This window comes from Labeo rohita, unplaced genomic scaffold (genome assembly GCF_022985175.1).
Source record: "Labeo rohita strain BAU-BD-2019 unplaced genomic scaffold, IGBB_LRoh.1.0 scaffold_853, whole genome shotgun sequence".
NCBI lineage: Eukaryota > Metazoa > Chordata > Actinopteri > Cypriniformes > Cyprinidae > Labeo > Labeo rohita.
The window spans coordinates 7863-13740 of NW_026129803.1; the positions used below are offsets into that span (position 1 = coordinate 7863).

The following is a 5878-nucleotide window of genomic DNA, read 5'->3' on the forward strand; positions in this document are numbered from 1 at the left end:
ATCTAAAGTGTACTAACATTGAACTAATTTTTAAAGTATTCAAACCATATTTTTAAGAAATACACTAATAAAACTCTTTTGCAGTAGTACACTTTATTGCTATGTACTAAAAATCAATTTAAATATCAGTGGTACTTTTTAACTAGTGTATTTATAGTGTATAACTTTTACACTTTTATTTAGCACAAAAATAAGATTGTACTACACATGTACTTTCTTGTATTTAAGTATTTTTTTAGTGCACTCAAGTACACTTTATTTTCACATGGGGGTGCATCGACAGCTGAGTGGCTTGTTTTTGTTCCTCAAGATCGTAAGTGCCCAAAGTTTAGTGGTTGGTCGGGCATTGGCATCAATGAGTGGGCGGAGGAGGCTCTGGATGGCATGCGGCTTTGGCATCTGTCTACAGCTGATCAGGCATTTTTCTTGGTTGATCATCTGGAGGGAGAGGCGAGGGAAGAAATTTGTTATCAGTCGGTGAACAAGAGGGAGGACCCAAAACAAATGATTAAGGTGTTGTGTGAATTATACGGTTGCACAAAGTCTTATGTAGCACTTCAAGGGGTCGAAATCAGTCTGTTCCATCTGCTTAAGGCATTCACTATGGGGTGCAGAGACATGAGCACATTAATAGTAGCAGCGGTTCAGCGGTGACTGAAATTAGTGAACTATGGGATATGCTCCGAAAACAGCAACAACAATTGAGTCAGTTTACCCAAAATATGGCTCAGCTTCAAAATCTCCAGTCACGCTCGCATCCATCTAGGACTAATTTAATTTGTAGAAGGTTTCAGCAACCTGGCCATTTTGCTAGAGATTGTGATGGGGAATGGAGACCCGTCCGACCACCACCAGCCTGTGTGAATTCGACTTTAATGAGGGGTGAGCGGTCATCATCCATGCAGCTGTCAGAAAACTAATTCCCACCGAGTTGCAGGGCCACAACTCGGTTGGGAGAAGGACTAGCTCAGCCAGTGTCACTATTTCTGAATTTTGAGCTTTGTCTACTTGTCCACAGCTTGTTGTATCCTATTGGTGGGGTTCAGGTACCTTGCCTGGTGGACACTGGTTCAATGGTGTCCACCATTACGGAGAGTTCTTTTGTGACTAATTTTGGGTCATGGGGTCAGGAGCAGCTTAGATCATGTCATTGGTTACAGCTTCGAGCTGCAAATGGCCTTTCAATTCCTTATATCGGTTATTTGGAATTGGATGTGGAGCTCTGTGGGCAAGTAGTTTTAGGCTGCGGTGTGTTGGTGGTCAGAGATCCTCCTGGTGGTGTGTGTGCACGTGTTCCTGGGGTGTTGGGCATGAACATCCTTAGCTGCTGCTACCGGGAACTCTTTGGCCAGCATGGTACAGCTCTTTTTTGATTTACCGGTGGTGTCACAGGCCCCTAGTTTTGTTTTACAGGCTTTACAACATTGCCATCAGTTTGACACTCAGCCAGCTGTTGTGGGGGGCGAGTCAAAGTGCGTGAACGTTGGGCGTGTCGCATCACAGGTGGCACCATAAAATTTGTTGCTGCAGCCTGTTCCATATAATACTCAAGTGGCACAGTTCTGTTTGAATCACCTGATTCTGGTCTACAGGCAGGTTTGTTGGCATCTTCTGCTTTTTTTTTTTTTAAATGGTGGATGGTGGTACAGTGTATGTGCCTATAGTTAATGTTGGTCCATGGTGGATGTAGTGCTGTATGCTAGCACTGTGATCAGTACTGTGAACCAGGTTGACGTGGTTGGTTTACCACCGGAAGTTGCAGAAATTGTGACCGTTACAGCTAAGATGAGTACACAGGTTGTGCAGGTTTCCCCCAGTGTGCAGGAACAGATAGAAGAAGAACAGGGTAAGGTTAGAGCACTGCTAGAGAAATATTTGCCTGGGGATTTGAGATGTACTGATCTGATATCTCCTTGTTGGATGACGTCCCTGTCAGGCAGCGGTTCAGGCGTGTTCCTCCATCTGAGTATGAGGTGGTAAAGGTACATATCAATCAATTGTTGGAAACCCAGGTAATTAGAGAGTGCTACAGTCCTAATGCTTTGCCTATCGTCCTGGTCAAGAGGAAGGACGGTAGTCTGCATATGTGTGTCGACTACCATTGCTTAAATGCGAAGACTAGGAAGGATTCGTTCCCTCTACCACATATTGAGGAGACTTTGGACTCGCTGGCTGGCTAACATGGATCTGGTCAGTGTACAAATCTGGTACAAACCTGGTTGTACCACCAGGTTTGGCCTCTTTGAATGGAACAGGATGCCATTAAGGTTGTGCAATGCCCCAAGCACCTTCCAACAGTTGATGGAGCAGTTGTTAGGGGACCAGCAGTGCCATTCCCTCCTTTTATATCTTGATGATGTTGTTGTCTTTTCCTCCTCTGTGAATGAACATCTTGCTCGGATGGAAGTTGTATTGAGCCGCTTGCTGAGGGAAGGTCTGAAGGCCAAACTAAGTGTGCCTTTTTTTATTTATTTATTTATTTTTTTTACATTATTTAGGACATGTCATCTCCTCAGAAGTGCTTTTTACTGACCCAGGTAAGGTGGAGGCAGTTGCACAATGGCCTCGTCCGACTAATGTTTCAGAATTGCGCTCATTTTTGGGATTTGCTAGCTACTACTGGCGCTTTGCGGAGGGTTTTGTTGCTCAAGTTTTTAGCGCGTTTTTAGCGCTCAAGTGGGCCATGACTGAAAAAAAAAAAAATTCAGAAAAATTTAGGGAGTATCTGCTGGGCCATAAATGTGTGGTGTTTACTGCCTACAACCCCCTTAGCTACCTGACTTCTGCAAAGTTAGGTGCTATGGAACAGAGTTGGGCTGCCCAAGTGGCAGCATTTGACTCATTTTGACTGAGATCAAATATAGATCAGGGAGAAGTACTCGCAATGCTGATGCCTTGTCGTGACAAAACCTTTCAGGTACAGGAGAAGTGAATGAGTTGTGTCCAGGTGTGGCTGTTCCAATGGCATTGTAGCAAGCTGCCCAAATTGAATCGGTGGCCCAGGTAAATTGGGTTACCTCATTTCCTTGTTCCTCTAGTAGGGATACGGGTGCTCGGCAGGTAGCAGACCCAGTCATAGGAGAGTTGTTGGTGTTCTGAAGGCGCAAGTTGCCTCCGACTCCTGAAGAGCGTAAGAAACTCTCAAAGTTGGCAGTCATTCTGCTTCAGCAATGGGGCCGCCTGGTGGAGACTGATGGGGTGCTCTATTGACGTGTGTTTCGCCCAGATGATGGGGAGGAGGTCTTCCAGGTGTTATTGCCAGCAGTCATGAAGCATGAAGACTTGACCCAGCTTCATCAACAGCATGGGCACCGGGGGTGGAACGTACATCTCAGCTTGTGCGTCAGCGACACTACTGGCCTGGAATGTCTGCAGATGTTTCCCGCTGGTACCAGGAGTGCGAGCGGTGCCAGTGTGCTAAGGGTGTTCCCTCTGTCCCTGGTAGTTTTGTAAGACATTTGTTGGCTACCCGTCCTAATGAAATTTTGGTGTTGGATTTCACTGTGTTAGAGCCCTCAAGATCTGGGTTTGAGAATGTGTTAGTTATGACTGATATTTTCACAAAATACACCTTGGCAATACCCACTAGAGACTAACGGGCAGAGACCGTAGCTCAGGTTCTTGTGGTAGAGTGGTTTTGCAAATTCGGCATGCCAGGTCATATCCACTCTGACCAAGGCCGTAATTTCGAGTCCACTCTTATCCAGCAGCTCTGCACTTTGTATGGAGTCGAGAAGTCACGTACCACCCCATATCACCCGGCTGGAAGCGGTCAGTGTGAACATTTTAACAGGACGTTGCCTGACCTGTTGCGCCCCTTACCACACTTTCCAAAAAGGGTGATTGGCCACTTTATCTCTCCCAGGTACTCTCTGCTTACAATACTATAATAATCTCTGTGTTTTTTTTTTTTTTTTTTTTTTTTTTTTTTTTTTTTGTTTGGGCAGGAGCCCAATCTCTGTGTTTTGTTTGGGCAGGAGCCCAAATTCCCTTTCGACTTCCTGCTGGGCAGAGTTCAAGAGCCATCAGCCGGTAGTGTTCATAGATTCTGGAGCAGAAGGATCAGTTGCGAGTTGCGTTTTGAGGGTGCCTGTGAACGCTTGGATGCTGCAGCCAATCGGCGAAAGGCCCGGCATGACCTGCCAGTAAGGGAAGCAGCACTGAAGGATGGTCAACTAGCATACCTCCACGATTATAGCATGAGGGGTAGATGCAAAATCCAGGACCTGTGGAGCTCAGTGGTGTACCAGGTCATGAGGGTGCCTAAGGAATGTGGGCCGGTATACACCATTGCTCCCATTACAGACTTAGGTAAAGCATGTGCACCGATCTCTGCTAAAGGCTTTGATCGGCCAGGATTTACCTCCTGAGTTGTCTGACCATCCATTCCAAAAAGAAAAAGAAAATCTTGCTCCCGGCAAAATGCTACGACATGACATGCTAAGCTATATCTTACATCATGCAAGTTATGCATAAGTTGACTCTGTATGGCTGTTTGACCTGAACGTTAGTTATTTTTACTGTATAAGGTGTAATATATGCTTTGCCTCAGAAGGCCTTTATTAACCCACTGGAGCCATGTTGAGTATGTTTATGATGGATGGATGCACTTTTTTTGAGCTTCGAACTCATGCAGCCATTCACTACCAATTTAAAGCCTAGAAGAGCCAGGATGTTTACTGATGTAACTCCGAATTAGTTTGTCTGAAAGTAGAAAGTCAGATACACATACAATGGATTGAGGGTGAGTAAATCATAGGCTCGTTTTCATTTTTGGGTGAACTATCCCTTCAATAGGCCAAGCGTTCATGGAAAAAAAAAAAATGCATTTTTGAATTTTTGAAAATAGGCAGAGTTAGGCAGTTTATTACAACAGCAACAAACAGTCAAAGTAAATGTCTGTGAAAGCGAATTTGTACCTCTTTGGGATGTGATGTGAACGGCTACTGGCAACCAGTGCAAAGTGATGATTTGTGTGACGTGCACACTCTTCAGCTCATTAAAGACCACTCTCAGTGCCATATGCTGGATTAGTTGCAGAGCTTTGGTAGGACATGCTGGAAGGTCTGCTAAGAGAGCAGTACAACAGTACCATTTAGAGAGAATAAAAGCTTGGACAAGGAGTTCTGTTGCATGCCTCCTAAGGGCAAATCTGCAGGATCGGGCCACTGCGATGTGGTCAGTGAAGTTCATGTGTCCACTGTAACACCAAGGTGGGGCTGGCTGAAAACATGAGCAGTTCTGTCTTAGCAAAGGTCATTCAACATCCAGCAAGGCACTTCTGTCCAGGAGGCAGAGATGCGAGCAGTAACCGTCAGAAAATCCAGCTGGAATGAAAGGAAGAGATGTGTATCACTACAATAGCAGTAATATGAAAAGCCATGTTTCTGAATGACCCAATTATTTTTAACTCTAGGCCCAAATGACATGTTTTCATGGTCCCAGTCGACCCAAAAATTAATGTAAACATTAAAAAATGTTCAATATCAATAACGATACCATGATTTCAATACCCCTTGATGCCTCGCCACAGCCAATAATCAGCACTTGATTTAGGCACATAAAGCATTCTGCATGCTTACTGTTTCACTGACGTTGAAGTATTAACAATCAAGACATTTAAAACTTCAAACAAGACAAACAAGACATTTTTTGATACTCAATTTACTCACCCCCATGCATTCCAAGATGTTTTTCTTTCTTCTGCAGATCACTTTTGGAGTCCAAGATCTGTTGAGGCATAAAATGCATCCAAGTGGGTATACCAACATTCTGATTATTCAAAAATGCAATGAAGAAAGCAGAAAGGTAATCCATACGGATACAGTTAATGAAATGAAGCACTAGGATTTAACTATAAACTTTTGCATAAAATGAC

The 5878-nt window shown here is 44.3% G+C and overlaps 1 pseudogene; it reads left to right on the forward strand.

Annotated features, from left to right (window-relative positions):
- Positions 1 to 1677: 1677 nt before the first annotated feature.
- Positions 1678 to 4370, forward strand: LOC127162192 (uncharacterized; annotated as a pseudogene).
- Positions 4371 to 5878: the final 1508 nt, after the last annotated feature.